Source organism: Peromyscus californicus, unplaced genomic scaffold (assembly GCF_007827085.1).
Source record: "Peromyscus californicus insignis strain IS unplaced genomic scaffold, ASM782708v3 Scaffold_23__1_contigs__length_62951481, whole genome shotgun sequence".
Lineage (NCBI taxonomy): Eukaryota > Metazoa > Chordata > Mammalia > Rodentia > Cricetidae > Peromyscus > Peromyscus californicus.
Window position 1 is genome coordinate 41,076,383 of NW_026294534.1, and position 18,127 is coordinate 41,094,509.

The 18,127-nt window shown below is 38.4% G+C and overlaps 1 protein-coding gene across 1 annotated transcript in view; it reads right to left on the minus strand.

The window, feature by feature from the left end:
- Tenm3 (teneurin transmembrane protein 3) overlaps positions 1-18,127 on the minus strand; it is a 2,633,929-nt gene that overhangs the window by 1,948,667 nt on the left and 667,135 nt on the right.

Consider the following 18,127-nt stretch of genomic DNA (forward strand, 5'->3'; position numbering starts at 1 on the left):
TAAATATTATGTCAAAATTATTTAAGGTTATTAAATTTTCCAAGGTCAAAGTTCAATGCAATCATTTAATTCAATGGAGTTCTCTTAAGTTATTGATCTCTGAACACTTACCCAAATTGGCTTTACAAGGAAATACTACATTTAATTACGATAATTACTGTGTGTGTATGTGTGTGTGTGTGTGTGTGTGTGTGTGTGTGTGTGTGTGTGTGTTTTCTTTGGATTTATTGGGTTTTTAATCACTGGTCAAACCTAATCTTAATGTAAAAATCAAACAAAAACAAAAATCAGTATTGATTTACATTTATTTGACTTTTTGTTTTTGCTTTACTTAAGTGTTGCATGTAAGTTAAAAGTATAAGACTACTAAAAATGTTCTTTTAGGTGTTCAAAAACCAAAGCATAGAGTTCTAGGCCAATGAGGAAAAGAAGGACAAAATGAGGACTCGATAAGTTGGATGTTACACTTTGAGGTCATCCAGGACCTAGGGGATGAGGAGACCCTTCTCAAAAAGCCTTATTGTTCTTTAAAGTCACCTGGTTCTTTGAAAAGAGGGACTATGTAAGCTTTAACTAGAGTATAGCTTGCAGGGAGGAAAGCCCGGGGAGAGACCCTATTCTCTATACATGCAACATACATTGCTAAATAAGATCCTGACCTATCCCTGCAAAGCACAGAACTGATAGAAGAATAAAGAACAAGAGTGTTCTTCTTAATTTTATAAAAATAATCCCCAAGGAGTCTGACCTGACTTTAAAAACTTTAATTAATCTGTAGATACATAAATGTTTGAAAACAGTCAGCACATTGTAACTAAAACACAAAATAATGATGCCTGCATTGGTTAATTTGAAAGAAATAATCTGTAATTTTTTTCATTAAAGTGCTAATTGGATTCATATGTCCAGGATTAACACCTCTTTTCTAGAAAGCAGTCAAATGACGGAAAAAAAAAAAAAAACAACACTGCAACAATAAATCAATGGAGAATCTATACTTTCTTCTCAAAAGCAACTCCAAGGACCATTCAGATGAGTAAATAAATGGCCCTATGATCCATTAGTTCCTGCTATTAAAGTTATTCTTGAGGGATACAATCTGTTAACATTCCTCATATTGATAAGCAAGCTGGATTCTTCTAGAATTTAACAAACAGCTATACAACAAACATGGGTCTGTCTTTCCGAAAATTAAATCATCAGGTGTCATACCCTACACTGAATCTTACTACTTACTTAGTTTGGTTCCTTTGGTCCTTGTTCATTTAGGATTTGTAATTTCCCCCACATTTCAGGTCACGTAAGTTTAAATGATGTTGACTAAGACAAGCAAATACATCAATAATTTAAGAGCTGAATACAATGTGAATTATGGCGATATATTGTCATAGGTTGTTTGTGCTGGTGAGTAGACTCCAGAATCAAGGTGGCCTTCATTGTCTCAGACTCAAGAATGTATTTTTGATGTAACCTTTGTGACCCTTTGTTCTCAGTTTGCTACTACTATAATCTATAACCCAGGAAATGGAGAACAGCCATTAGCTAAAGGTGTTAGTAACATTGCTTCTTTGAGAACTTACTATCTATTGCTTCTTCTGGAGAGTAAAATGCCTGTGGTAGGAACTAGAAGCTGGAAGCTCATCCACGGAGAGGGAGCTCTACCCAGAAATCTTTCCCTTGGGGTCTACAGCATGTCTGCTTCAGCAGGGCTTCCCCAGTCACTTAGGCTGAGGGTCATAAGTGCCTGATTTGATGATGTTATTTTATTTAGCTGTGGCTTGCTGTTTGTTATTTGACTTTTTTGAAATAATAAAATTATTGATGCTTTGAAAATATACACCTGTGCAGTGTATTTTGGTTGTATTAGTCCACCATTGCCTTCTACCAATTTCCTCTAGTGACTCCATTCTTACACCTCTCAAATCCTTGCTCCCTTTTGTTTGTTAACAACCCAAGTCCAATTAGTGAGTTCCATATCCACATGGGTGTGTGGGCCCCTCCAACAGACTATGGGCAGTCTGCGAACAGCCATGTCTCCAGGAGACTGACTTCCTCGCTTAGTAGCAACAACAGTAATAGCTCTCAGGCCAAGTACGTGGCCTTGGGTCATTTCTTACTTTCATACTTGAATTTTGATTGCCTGGATTCTGTGCCTTTCTTTTGCAGGTAATCATACTGTGTTCTTTCATGTTTGTGTATTACATACTTAACACACTTACTCATTTACAACAAACTATCACGACTGTGGATCATTCTTCAGACAGAACACTGTCATGTAATACTTTGACTTTTATGTCTGAGAATCTTCCACAGTGATTTCCATAGTGGCTGAATCAGTCCTCACTTTAATTTATTAGTTTACTTCATGATAGCATTCTGATAGGGGTGACATAGAATTTCAGAATAGTCTTAGCCTGTTTTTCCCTGATGGCTAAGGAAGTTGGACATTTTTAAAAATATGTATTGACCATCTGGACTTCTTTTGTTGACTGTTCAGTTCATTGTTCTATTTATGGAGGAGAAGTTTTATTTATTTACTTAGTTCTTAAAGTTTTTCAAAAACATTAATATTCATGTTTAATTTTTGGGAATTTCATACATGAGTACTACTATATTTACATCGTTTCCACACTATCTCCCCACTTCCTATCTCCTCTCATATTCCCCTATGATAATCTCCAATTAATAACCTCATCTATTTTATTATTACATATATCATACCTATCCTGCTGATGTCTCTCCTATACATTTGTTTAGGGATAACTCGAAACTGACTGTTTAAATTTATGTCTGAGATTTAGTTTACAGAAATTTTCTGATTTTGTAGATTACCTGTTCACCCTGCTGATAGTTTTCTTTGGTGTACAGGCGTGCTTTAATTTCATGTAATTATTCCTCATCTTTCTCCACTTGTAAAATGTCACAAAGTCATAGTGAATTGCTAGGAATCTTCCAAGTACCACCTTGTCCCTGTTGACACACACCTGTTTTGGTAGAACTATTTCCTGAGAGTATAACATGGCTGTCCTTGTCATGGAGAATATATTGCTTTGGCACCACAGTCAAGACAAGAAAACAATCAAAACATACAGTGATAGCTACGTATAAGGTAAAGAAAAGAAAACCCTTAACACACTCTCCTAGAAAGGGGAGAGTGGGAGGCTCATCAGACCCTCTCTGAGAGTCAACATGCTTTTCCCTGCAGCCATTCAGTTGCATATGATCTTCAGGGCACTATGGCATATAAGAGTTAGAAGGTTGACGGAGGCCAGTATAGCCATAGTGCAGCTACTGGGAGTGTACTCATGCTTGGTGGGATGTTTTGCTGATTCAAATTCACCTATGCTCCTGAAAGTGACACTGGCAAACACTTGCTTTACCAACCAGCACTTGGAGGGAATACTTTCTTTGTCCTTTTGGTGCCACGCATGGATTAGTTCCTTTCTTCACAACTTCCTAGGAAAAGCGATGCATCAGCAGCTTTCTAGAGGTCAACACTTTCGTTTGAAGTACCCTGCAACAGCAACCCCACACTTTCGATCCAGTTTCAGTTCATCTTCTGCTCTGATGATGGATGTGGAATGCTATACTGAAACCACTTAAAATTAAAAATTAAGAACTGCAGAATCAGAAATGTGTCCCTGATTTTTTTTAAATCCCCTTCCCCCCCCCTTGCAGTGGATCACAAAATCGTCATTTCTTCTCACTGTTTTCCCGAACCAAACCTAGTGAGGTTACAGTGACATCTGCTCTGAAAACCTATGACAGGTGTCCAAACCTATACCAAAGAGAAACTGAACCAACATGAACCAACAGTACATATTAAGTTCTCTCTCTCTCTCTCTCTCTCTCTCTCTCTCTCTCTCTCTCTCTCTCTCTCATCACATCCAATTACATTTCTGCACGACTATCTGTGAAAATGTACAGATCTCTGTTTCTCTGGGACTTCATTTCTGAAGTCTCACACAGCACACAAAATTAGCATTAAATTAATTTGCCACGCTCCCTTCTCCTTAATCTTACTTCTCTTATATGTCCTCAGCCATGAATTTTGCAATTACTGAGGACAAGATATTTCTTTCATTTGCCTAAGAACTCATTGATACGCTGTTTACTATTTTTTTAATTATTTTTTTCTTTATTCAAATGTATGTGTGTGAGGCTGTATAGATTCATATGTGCCACGTACATGCAGGAGCCCAAGAATGCCGGAAAAGTCATCCGATTTTCTAGAACTGGAGTTGTCAGCCACAAGTGCTGAGGGATGTTCTGTATGCTGTGAATGTGTTGCTCTGATTGGTTGATAAATAAAATGTTGATTGGCCAGTAGCCAGGCAGGAAATATAGGTGGGGTAAACAGACAAGGAGAATTCTGGGAAGGGGAAGGCTGAGTCAGGAGATGCCAGCCCACCATCCAGCATGCAACATGTCACAGGTAAAGCCATGGAACACATGGCAACATATAGATTAGCAGAAATGGGCTGAGTTTAAATGTAGGAGCTAGTCATTGGTAGACCTGAGCTAATGGCCAAGCAGTTATAATTAATATAAGCTTCTGTGTGTTTACTTACATCTGAGCAGCTGCGGGACCAGGAAAACTTCAGCTAGACACATACATGCTGAGAATCGAACCTGATCACCTTCAAGAACAGTAAGTACTGATCCACCTCTCTAGCACATTTACTAATTTATTGATGCTTCTCGAAAAATGACAGGTATATTTTTGTGTTATACCTCTACACTTACAGCTCTGACTACAGGAAATATCCAATTTTCTATTTACACGTTGTCCCCTTACTTTCAGGAATATTTTCTCACAAAGCATCCCAAGTATCCAAGTATTTCTGAAATATTATTATTGTCTATGCTTGTCTTTAAATTTTTTTTGCTGTCAACAGTTGATATTCTATTGTTATCATTGCTTTGAGATAGAGTCTTTCTCAGGATTCCTGATTGACCCATTGTCTTCCTGCCTCAGTCTATTAAGTTTTCCATACATTTTGCTGTTCGTTTTTGTTTTGTTTTAAGACAGAATTTCTTTGTGTAGTTCTGACTGTCCTGCAACTCACTCTGTAGTCCAGACTGGCCTCAAACTCAAGAGACATGCCTGCTTCTGCCTAAGTGCTGGGATTAAAGGCATGTGCCACCACTGCCTGGCTTTCCATACTTTTTAATAGATTAGTGGATAATATCTTCTTCATAATACTTGTCAATACTCAACATTAGATTGCATATTGCTTGTCTGTTTTCCATTTTTTTTTGCATACGAAGGTAAACATTTAAAAATGTTAGCTTTAGCTAGTTAACTAAAAATAGTATTCCTTGAAATTCAACCAACATTCCCACTTGGAAGGTGATCGTTATTTTTTGTTGTTCTAAATAAATGAAATAGTACCATTTTTTTTTTTATCTTTCCAGATCTATATTTAAGGCTGGCAAAAATGCTCAGCACATAAAGCCCTCACAGTCACACTTGATGACCTGAGTTCAGTCCCCAAGACATACAGGAGGGAGAGAACCAAACCGACTTTCACAAGTTGCCCTTTGACCTCCACACACATGTTATGGCATTTAAAAGCACACATACAAGGGTGGGTACACACACACACACACACACACACACACACACAAACACATACACTCAAGGAAATGTAATAATTATATTAAAAATAAACTGAAAAGGCATCCACTTTTGGTTTTATTGCAATTATCAAAATTCCCCACAACAAATTATGCCTTACTAGTTACACTTCTGTAATGCTAATTTTGACATTACTTTTCAAAATGTATGTGTATTTTGGGCTCGATTTTTAATCTATCCTCTTAAATAGAAAAAAATACTATGACAAGGACTATTATCAAACCATTAAGAATCATTCTGAAAAAAAAAACATTCTAAGAAGTGTATTTCCTCAAACAAAATATTAATTTGCTAAAATGTATTTTAAACAATTTTACCTCCTGAAGTCATAACTTTGAGTGATACCAAACACTCATACTGGTGTGAAATACCTTCAGAACAAGCTGGCTGTGGATAATAAGCATTGACTTCTCACTTGCGTCCCTGGGGCAACTAAATTCAAGAAAAAAACCCAACATGGCTGCTTTCCCTTTTTGTCTATGACCATTGCTTGGCTGAAAGCTGACAGATAATTCAGTGTCCTAAACCTATAGTCACTTTCAGTCTCAGGAAGAACAGATCCCTACAGGACACACTTCTGTCCATGCGAGGACAATTAACCCAGATGTCAAGATCATCCCCCAGAACAGAAATAATCATCTGGTAGGTTGATCTCAATTGATTACTTCAGTGAGTGAGAACTGTCTGAACCCAAACTTCAACAATGATGAATCAGACCACACTGACCAAATCTGCTTAATTATATATACCCTTTACTCTCTTGCACCAAATTCTTTCTCTTCATAAACCTGAAGTCCATTTTAATACAATGGAGATGGAATTGGTATTATTGGGTCCCCTTTAATTTTTCCCCATCACAATGTGTCCACATTGAGCGAATGTCCTCTCTGTATTTCACAATCACTTGTCTCTCTAATTGGCAGGCAGAGCATGACTGTGTACACTGGGACTGGGGAGCTGCTGGACGCTAGTCTCATTCTCTAGAGCCATGGTTCTCAAGAATCCTAATGCTACGGCCATTTAATACAGTTCCTCATGTTGTGGTGACCTCCAACCATAAAATTATTTTCGTTGCTACTTCATAACTGTAATTTTGTTACTGTTATGAATCATAATATAAATAACTGATATGCATGATATCTGATAAGGGCCCCAAAGGTCAACCTGTGGATTGAGAGCCATGGCTCTAAAAGGTCTGATTACACCAGTAACCAAGCATCTGTTCTTCTTACCCAAGACTTCCATTGGTCTACATAGCATGGTAGGCTTTTCTTTCAAGTCCACAAATCCAAAGAACTGGAGTTTACAAATAGAGACTGCTTGTTGAGCCTGTGGTTGTAACTATAGATACTTCAGTCTTGTCTTAAGAATCACTGTTACCAAAAAATATTTCTTCCCCCTAGTTAATAAAATGGTCACACAAGAGAAACAAGGAAAACAAGGAGACAGTAGTTTTTTCTTGAAGTAAAAATATCATGTTTTGTCTTCAAATTTCTGATTAACCAAATAGATACTCAAATTTAGAAAATGGGAATGAATGGAATATTTTGCTGTGATTTTTTTTTGGTTAGTTGATTTGGACTATTGCTTCAAAAATAATAATAAAAGAAAATATTTTAAAATAATCTCACTTTTTAGTTTATTTGATGTATTTTTATTATATTTCAATTTGATTAAAATGTTGAGTTTTAAATCTTATGTTTCTGACATTTTCACTAATTAAAATTGTAAAAATTTCAAATATTATTTTTTTAAGAAAGTGAGGATGCAGGGAAGACGGCCAAGCAAGAAGCATCAGGAATATGGTTCCTTACTAAGAAAATGGTCGCATGGCTAAAAACTGCAGCAACTATGTGGGATCTGGGTGTCTACTGAAGACCCATTACCTTCAGAGAGTGGTTTGAACATAAAATTAAGCTAATTTATAGCCAATTCAGCTCCTGTGCCTTGGCCATGCTGCAGGCATGCCTCTGAAGCGACTGAACTCCAGAATCTGTACTCTGATTGCTTCTGATCAGAGAGTTGCAGGCAAAAAAAAAAAAATGCAGGCAGCCACTCTGATTATACATCCCCTTTGAAACGGTGAGCTCCCACTATCCTAGCATAGATGTCTTCTAGGCAGATGAAAGGGCCAGCACAAACATACAGCCTTCCTTGTGACTTGGTTTTCATTTGTGTGGAAAACAGATTGGAAAGAGCAGGCAATCAAAAATAACTATACCTATTCATAAAAACAGAGAAAGTAATCATGTATAGCCCAAGAGACAGGATCAGAAAAGATGTGAGGAAAAAGAAAAAATCTATACTTTGGCACAGAGATGCCCTTCTCTGTAAATCAGCTCTATGGCAATGAGAAACAGCAAAGAAAACACATAAAATGAAATAAACAAATATAAACAAAGCCAGCAAACTCTGAGGAAGGAGGAAAGTCTGCTTTTCCAAAGTTGTCCTTGTTGAGTCTAAAGAATTAATACCTTCAAATGTCCTCAGTCACTTCAATTAGAAGGAATGGAAGTCGTTTAGAAGCCACCTCTCTGACTACATCTTAACCTCTATTTCCCTTCTCAGCAAGGAGAATCCCCCTGTTGCTGTGGGATGGTCTGTATGTCAAATTTCTCTGATTGGTCAATAAATAAAACACTGATTGGCCAGTGGCCAGGCAGGAAGTGTAGGCGGGACTAACAGAGAGAACAGAGAAAACAGGAAGGTGGAGGGAGTCACTGCCAGCTGCCGCCATGACAACCAGCATGTGAAAATGCCGGTGAGCCTGAGCCACAAGCCATGTGGCAAGGTATAGGTTTATAGAAATGGATTAATTTAAGCTATAAGAACAGTTAGCAAGAAGCCTGCCATGGCCATACAGTTTGTAAACAATATAAGTCTTTGTGTTTACTTGGTTGGGTCTGAGCGGCTGTGGGACTGGCAGGTGATAGAGATTTGTCCTGACTGTGGGCCAGGCAGGAAAACTCTAGCTACATATGTGTAATACTATTTTTGAGGCTGTCCCTTACCCAGAGAGAATCCATTTTGAAACAGTATTTAGCTTAAGTTTGAGCGCACATGAAGAAGCAGGAGGACTGCACTGTGGAGGGCATGTACTAGGCATAGGCTGAAAAAATAATTTAGTCCCAGAGTGGCAAGGGTGTCACTTTGTCAATTTGCTGAAGTAAACCAGTACTATTATAATATACGTAAATTATATTAAAAGTATTAATATTAATAACTAAAATTATACCAGGAAAACCAGGTCTGAGACCTTACTGGAAACAGCAAACTGAGGAAAAGGTACAACTCCTCACCAGGATCAAATCAGGCACACCTAAGACTGTGGTGCTGAGAAATGGATGAAGAGATTTGAGAGACGTACATAGATGTTAAAGATGCTACAAAGCAGATCAAGGGCAGCATTGTAACAGTGCCAGAAGAAATGAGAAAGAGGCATAAAAAGCATTCCAAGAGGGAAGGCTGATGACTTCATAATGATAGGGATATTAAATTCCAAGATGTACTAGGCTTTTTTCTTTTTGGCCACCAACCAACTCCCAAACCATGACATGGAAATTTGTTTTGGTGCCTGTCCTGGATCTCACCCTGTAGACCAGGCTGGCCTCGAACTCACGGAGATCCACCTGACTCTGTCTCCCTAGTGCTGGGATTAAAGGCGTATGCCATTACTGTCCAGCAACATAGAGACTTTTTATTAGCTATGAATGCTTGGCTCATTTCTGGCTATGTCTTTTAACTTGTTTGTCTTTATCTACATTTTGTCTTGGGGAATTTTACTTTTCTTTCCTTCTGTATATTTTACTGTCACTCTTTCTCATGTCTGTCTATCTGTCAGGCAGCTGTCTGGCTTCTTGCCTCAGGGATGTCCCCCTCTTTCTCCTCGTTCTTGTCTCTCTTTTCTTATTTGTTCTCTCTGCCTGGCAGCCCTGCCTATCCCTCTCTTGCCTAGCTTTTGGCTGTTAAGCTTTATATTAAGCCAGGTGGCTTAGGCAGGCAATGGGAAACAAATGCAACACATCTTTACATTATTAAACACACATCCTTACATCGTTAAATAAATGCAGCATAAACAAATGGAACGCACCTTTACACAGTTAAAGTAATATTCTGCAGCATAAACAAATGTAACACATCTTTACAGAAATATTCCACAACCCTAAGAAGCTCAAAAATGTCTAAAATTAACTCCATGGGAATCATTATAATTAGACTTTTGAAAGAAAAGACAGAGAGAGAAAATGCTGAAAACGGAGGCAAAACAAAGCATGCAGGAGATTCTTCATAAGAATACTAAGAGACCTGTCTTCAGCAATTTTAGAGGCTACTTGACAGCAGAAAAATACATCCAAAGTGCTAAAAAGAAAATAGCAAAAGCTTGTCAAATAAGAATTCTTGTCCTGGCAAAACTCCGCACTACTCTACAAAGTTCTACAGAAATTAAGATCTTTTTCAGATAAATAAAAAAGGCTAAGGCAATTTGTTACCTCTAGACTTGCCATGCCACAGGACTTCGCAGGTTAAAGGGATAACATCCTAGAGAGTAATTTCAGGCCATATGTCAAAATTTTAAATATTTTAATAACAATGAATGCATAAGCAGTTATAGAAGCTATTATTGATGTAACTATTTGAAACTATACTTTTTTGTTTTCTATATGATTTAAGACAAAATTATATTTAAAGTACAATTATTCTGAAAGCCAATAATACTTTGGAAATGGTATGGAAATGCCAAATACTGTTTTCTATATATTTTAAAGAGTAATGTATACAAAAGGATTATTAGCTTGTGTTTGATAGCACACCATGTCTAAAGACCTAATTTTGTGATAACTAGAAATGGAAAAGGTATAGCTGTAAAAGAACAGAGGTTTTCAATATTATTTAGAATAAACAGATATAATATCAGAAGAGTATAAGCTTAGGATGTTAGATGGAATCTTTGTCATCAACACAAGGAAAATAAACAGGAAGGAGAAAGAAAGTAAAGCATTTCACCTGAGAAGTCACTGAAGAAAAAGAGCAACACAGAAAACAAGAGACAAAACCACCAAGGCCTATAGGGAACTAATTTCAAAACTATCATTAATTATTAAAAATTTAAACCAATTAAATATTCTAACTTAAACAGAGAGGCTGGGAAACTGTATAAAGAAGTATCACTCAACTATGTGCTGTCAACTAAAGAATGAATTTAGAGCTGAAGACACATACATTCAAAGCCAAATTCTGAAAACGATATCTCATATAAGGAATAGCCAAGACATGGAAGTGGCAGCTCATCTAATACCGGACAAAGTAGTCTTTAGATATAGAATCATTCCAAAAGAAAAAGAGGGGCATTTTGTGCTAATAAATTTTCAATACATCAAAAAGATATAACTTTAAACACATATATACCTAATTTTACTCTGTCAAATGTGTGGCTCAATTGCAGATGCAGCTCAATAGATTACCAGCAGCCAAATTCAGCAGTATTTTACAAAGTAGATGCACAGTGACTGTGCATTCCTGGACTGTGAGGATGGATCAATAGACAAGACTCACTCAAATAAGAACATCAGCTCCACTAAGAAAAAAATGTGAGGGAGCCGGGCGGTGGTGGCACATACCTTTAATCCCAGCACTCGGGAGGCAGAGCCAGGCAGATCTCAGTTGTGAGTTCGAGTGAGAACCAGGACAGACACCAAAACTACACGGAGAAACCCTGTCTCAACCCCCTCCACCCAAAAAAAAAAATGTGAGGGAAGTATTTGTGATTATATTGATTAATAAGCATATAATAATTAAATACTTTTTAATGTATTTAATGTACACATATGAAAGTAGGTTAAAAAGGAAATTACCTCAATATAAGGAGAGCTCTGTTTGATGAAATAAAAGCAAAACTACTACCCCACTTAATTATGGAAGATGATCACTTTCCCCCTGATATTATAAACATGATAAAGACACCTACTCTTGCCAATTTTACTAAACATGTTACTGGTAGTTATGGATGAGCAATTTGGCAAGAGTAAAATTTAGTCATTCTAATTGGGAAAGGAAAATTTAAAATGATCTATTTTTTTTCAGAGATGATGTAATTTTTTTAGGTGGAAAATCCAACTAAACACAACCAAAACACACACACACACACACACACACACACACACACACACACACACACACACACTTACTGTTTAAAACTAGTAAATGAACTCAGTAAGATAATATGTTACAAAGTCAGCATAGAAAAGTCACTTCTATTTCTGCATATTATCATCAAGTAGTCTGGAATTGAACTTATAGAAATTACTTATAATAGTGTTGAAGAAAGTGAAATACATAGGAATTTACCTAGGATGCAAAAGATTTTTCAAATAAAAATACAAAACATTCCTTAAGGAAAATAAAAACAGAAGCACATCCCATGTCAATAGATTGAAAAACATCATGTTGACATATCATGTCTACCTAAAACAGTCAGTGCAATTTCTTTCAAAACCTCATCGACCTTTGAAAGAATAGAAAACCCTTTCCTAAAATTCTTGTGGAAGTTCCAGGGACCCAAAAGAGGCAAAACCATATCGAAAAAGAAGAAAGCACCCAAACTTAATATAGTGTGGCACTTGCATATAGGCCGGTACATAGACCAATGGTACAGCATGCTGAGCCCGGAAACAAGGTTTTGCATAAATGGTCAGGTGATTTTTCTTTTCTTTTCTTTTTAAAAGATTGCCAAGAACATCCATTCAGAAAAGGACAATATTTCTAACAAATGGTACTTGCAAAAATGGATATGTTATGGCAACAAAGCAAACTAAAATTAAATAGCTGAAGTCAGACCATTATCTGACACATCACGCACAAAAATAAATCAAATTAGAATAAAGATACACTGGGCTGAGTACCAGGAGTCTAGGTGAAGAGAGGGAGGAAGGATTATATGAGCAAAAGGGTCAAGATTATGATGGGGCAACCCAGGTTGACCTGAGCTAATGGGTGCTCAGGGAATCTGGACTGACAGCTAGAGAACCTTCAAGGAACCAAACTAGGCCCTCTGAATGTGAGTGACAGTTATGTGGCTTGGTCTGTCTGTGGGAGCCCTGGCAGTGGGACCAGGATTTATCCCTGTTGCATGAATTGGCTTTTTGGAGTCCATTCCCTATAGTGGGATACCTTGCTCAGCCTTGATGTGGGGGGGGAGGGGCTTGGTCCTGCCTTAACTTGATGTACCAGACTTTGTTGGCTCCCCATGGGAGGCCTTACCCTCACTGAGGAGTGGATGGGTAGTGGGGTCAAGGGAGGTGGGGGAGAGGGAGCTGAGGGAGCTAGAGGAGGAGGCTGGGGAAGAAACAAACCAAGCCAAGCTAAGGCCCTGCATTCATAAGAAAAAGCAAAAACAAAAAAAACACATAGTAAGAATCTCAAGAGTCAAATTAAAAATCAACAGTTAATGAAGGAAAATTTTGTCCATTCTACTACTGACCCCCCACAGCAGGAAGGTGTAGTCTCACAGAGCCAGCCTGTGCCAAGTTAAGGAAAGTTATGGCAAGTTAAGGAAACCACTACCTAATACCTCTTGGAAGAGCCCACTCAAGTCAATTCCAAAGAAGTTTCTTTTGAGGCTGTGAGAGGCAGGATTTGCTGAATCACTTTGATGTAAATTAGATAGTTATCAAGGTCAACAACTATTGCACTTACTGTGAGAGTGACAACTTTGCTGTTCACTGCAGATTCAAAACTGCTCTCCATGGGGCTCCAAAAGAGACACTTTCTTGGATCCACTGAGACTCCTGCTAAAGATCAATGGTTGTGGACCTGTGAGGTTGAGTCTCCAGGGGAGCCTTGGTTAATGCAGGTGCTCTTTAATTTACCATTCTGTTGAGTCACTCTACAAATCCTTTTCTTGAAATGAATCACCTGGCCACCTCTCACTCCCCTCACTAGGGACCTGGGCAAAAGTATTCCTTGAAGCAAATTCAAGGTTCTGAAGTGGGGGGTTCTTTATATTGTGCTAAAGCAATCCACTTAATTAAAGTATTTCTTTTCTTCCTGCTCCAAACTTTAAGAAAGGTATCAGAAGTCTTTAGGAAGGTCAGTTGAGATCATTCAGAGAAGAAAGGAAGTTGTGACCCCAAATTAAAGATGTCTTTTCTCCATCTGGTAGCTAAATGCACAAAGTGGCTAATGAGCTGGGCGGTGGTAGCACATGCCTTTAATCTCAGCACTCAGGAGGCAGAGCCAGGTAGATCTCTGTGATTTCGAGGCCATCTTGGTCTACAGAGTAAGATCCAGGACAGGCACCAAAACAATACAGAAAAACCCTGTCTTGAAAAACAACAACAACAACAAAAAAGAACACAAAAAACCCACAAAAACAAAAACAAAAAACCCAAAACAGAAAAACAAACAAACAAGAAAACCCAAGTGGCTAATGAGAAAGGGTAAAGTTCCTATTTTCATTTTGCAGAGGGAGTTTTCAGTCATACTCCACCCTTACCCTCACTGCCTATCTGTAGGCTACATATGTGGGTAAGTGGTTGCATCAGTTTGCTCTGGTTGTTAGTACAACCTCATACTACTCACTCTGCTTTCTGTGTGAATAATACAATAGCACAATAAACCTTTTACCTGGGCCTGTCAGCATAACGTTCCAAGTCTTAAAATTACTCTGTGATTCTCAGTCAGGTGGGTTAGCGATGAGCTGTAATTTCACTTCTAGAGGTAGAGACAGGAGCATAAGTAGTTCAAGACTGACCCTGAATACAGAGCAAGCTCAAGACCATCATGAACTACACATTGTCTTAACGGAAGAACAACAGAATCCACAATAATCAATCCTGATTCCTAGAGTTATTGATGTTAAAGTCATCCTATATCTTTTGATACTGAAAAACAATGTGCTACATCTCACATTTTAAATAAGTTTATGTACTTTGATAACACTCGTTGACATTTCAAAATGTTCACCTATAATAGTTCTGAATAGTTGTTTTTATTTCCATTCTTAGTATTTCTAATGGATAATCTTCATTATGTATTTGCTATATGCTCTATACAGACATTCTCATCACAAGGAAATCATTTGCTGGACAAATGGTGAGTTAAAATAAGAGTAGGGTTGTTATTTTTTCTACTTTTTAGATGTACTAGGAAGTATTAGACCAGAGGGAAGTTTGTTAAATCTATCAAATTCCTGTTTATCTACAAAAAAAATCCAATTTGATTCTTGGTTCCTCAGTTTTAAAACAAGAAACAATTAGACTGCTCACATAGTGACTGCTTTTCAATGGTCGCTAACACTATTTGATGTTACCATATACTGTTTTCTCTGTAGTAAGTCATGGCTTACACCAGAAAGGTGGAGGTAATATTTGTAGCATCAACTCACTAATCAGTTGAATTCATCTAAGTAATCATGTAACAGAAAAAATACAACTGAACAATGTATCTTTGGAGGTAATTATGGCACAGATTTATAGCTATAGTAACTAAAATTCTTACAAAAAAAAAACACAAAAAAAACTAAGGCATGTTACTCCAGTTAAAACATTGAATTTACTAACTAGAGTAAAATGATCCACCCAGACCCTCATGAGTCCACTTATTCCTTCAGTCACTTCTTACTTATTACAAGGCAAATCATATCCAGATTTTTCTCTGGGCTATTTAGAAACTAAACAAATAGAAGTTATTTCATGAAACTGTTGAAATTAGAAGCAAACAAAAAGGGCATATTTTATACAAACAACCTTGGAAGTGCAGAAATACACACAGGATCTTCGTGGATATAACCCCACTGGGGAAAAGTGCAGCAGGATGAACCAGGTGTGACTTAGAGGTCTGACAAGGGTGAAAAATGATCCTGTAAGTGTATAATCAAGGTGAAATAAAGTCCTATGATGAGAGATGGCATGGCTGTAGAAAGAACTCGAAGGAAAGTCTATGTTGATTCAGTAAAAAATATCTAACCAAAGGATCAAGGGATTAGTGAAGAGGAAGTCAGCCAGGGTCCGGTCACCCAGGGCTTGCTTCTTTAGGTCAAAGGGCATGGCTTGCTTTTATTCTCATGGTAACAATGAGCCACGGGTTGACTACATGATGGGACTTGTGCTTTGGGCAGAATATTTGGACAAGTTAAAAAGGTGCAGTTGTGAGAATCGTGGGGTGGTGCTGTCAGGATGCTAGAAGAGGTAGAAGAGAAAGAAGGTCTTAGTTACTGAATTAGATGAAAGGTTTTATGCTGAAATGCGGGGTTTTGTCAGGAGCTGTTTGACAATCCAGTGGAATCACCTTAAACTGTTACTATCAAGTAAATAACAGTAAAGAATTCAAAATGAAATATAAAATGTTGTCTTGTTAATGAAGCATCCATGCAGAGTATTCTCAAGAACAGGAAGACCACAGTCTGGCTCTCAAGAAGAGCTGCATTAGGATTATCTTAATCAGCTGGTATCCTTGGAAGTCATTTGAGTGGTCACCAACACAGCATGATAGGCTGGAGACATAGGGGTCTTATTTGGATTGCTTATTCTAAAAAAAAAATTGATATTTTGGTCAAGTAAGTCTTTATTGTGAGAGACTTTCTTGTGTTTTATAGGCTAATAGCAGCCTAGTGTATTTGGTGCCAATACCATACTAACATTTATTACATTTTTTTTTTTTTTGAGACAGGGTTTCTCTGTGTAGCTTTGTGCCTTTCCTGGATCTTGCTCTGTAGACCAGGATGGCCTTGAACTCACAAAGATCTGCCTGCTCTGCCTCCCAAGTGCTGGGATTAAAGGCGTGTGCCACCACTGCCCTGCTGTGGGATGTTCTGTATGGCAAATGTGTTGCTCTGATTGGTTAGTAAATAAAACACTGATTGGCCAGTAGTAAAGCAGGAGGAAATGTAGGCGGGACAAGGAGGAGAAGAATTCTGGGAAGTGGAAGGCTGAGTCAGAGACACTGCCAGCCGCCGCCATGACAAACAGCATGTGAAGATGCCGCCACGAGCCATGTGGTAAGGTATAGATTTATAGAAATGGATTAATTTAAGCTGCAAGAACAGTTAGTAAGAAACCTGGTATGGCCATACAGTTTGTAAGCAATATAAGTCTCTGTGTTTACTTGGTTGGGTCTGAGCAGCTGTGGGACTGGCGGGTGATAGAGATTTGTCCTGACTGTGGGCCAGGCAGGAAAACTCTAGCTACACCGCCCGGCTTATTACTTTTTAAATCTTTTATTATTTTATATGTAAGAGTGTTTTGCATCCATGTATGTATGTGTACCACTTGTGTGTCTTATGTCTGCAGAGGTCAGAAGAGGGTGTCATATCTCCTGGGACTAGACTTAGAGATGGACATTAGGTTCCCTATGAGTGCTGGGAATCCAACCCTCGTACCCTGCAAGAGTAACACATCCTCTTAACCGCTGAGCACACTCTCCAGTCCTACATTCTCCCTCTTTTGGTAAACCAACTAGGAACAAAACAGTCATCTACTGAGAAGTCTCACTGCAATTCATCTGGGAAGTGGGAGAATGTTCTTGATGACTGAGTGTATACTGGACTTAAGTTACTGTAAAAAGTGTAATGTTTCTTGGTGTGGTGGTGGTCGTGATGGTGGTGGAGATGGTGGTGGTAGTGATGGAGGTGGTGGTGGTGGTGGTGGTGGTGGTGGTGATGGAGGTGGTGGTGGTGGTGGTGATGGAGGTGGTGGTGGTGGTGGTGGTGGTGGTGGTGGTGGTGGTGGTGGTGGTGTGTGTGTGTGTGTGTGTTGAGAGCAATGAGGGAAATGGTAGATCACCCCTAGGTTAGTGTTTACTGTCAATCTTACAAAACCTGGAACCATCTGAGTGAGGGGCTTCTGGGCATGTCTATGAAATAATTATTTTATCACAGTAGTTGAGATGGGCAGACCACACATTGTTGTTGGCACTGTTCTCTGACTGGGATGCCAAACTGGAGAACTTGAGCTGAGTACCAGGAAGTATTCACTCCCTGCTTTCTGTCCTGTGACTGGGAATGCAGTGTAACTAGACGTCCTGCTGTCTTGATTCCCTGCCATGATGGAGTGTTTACTGGATTAAAGAAAGAAAGAGAGAAATAGAGAAATGGGGGGGGGGGGGGAAGAGAGGAAGGAAGTAAACACTGCCTTGAATAAGTTTTGTCAGATATTTTATCAGTGACAGGAAAAGAAACTGACTAGGAGCCAGGCAGTGGCGCATGCCTTTAATCCCAGCATTCGGAAGGCAGAGCCAGGCAGATCTTCATTAGTTCAAGGCCAGCCTGGTCTACATACAGAGTGAGCTCCAGGACAGGCACCAAAACTACACAGTGAAACCCTGTCTCGAAAAAACCAAACCAAAACAAACCAAAAACCAGAAACTAGGGTAATCCCTATCCTTTATGTGTGTTCATAATTGAAAATGTCTGGCTCAAAAGTACACCTTCTGCTTTATAGTTAATGTTTGATTTTTTTTCAATGGAGGGTATTGGTATTGTTCCCTAGGAAT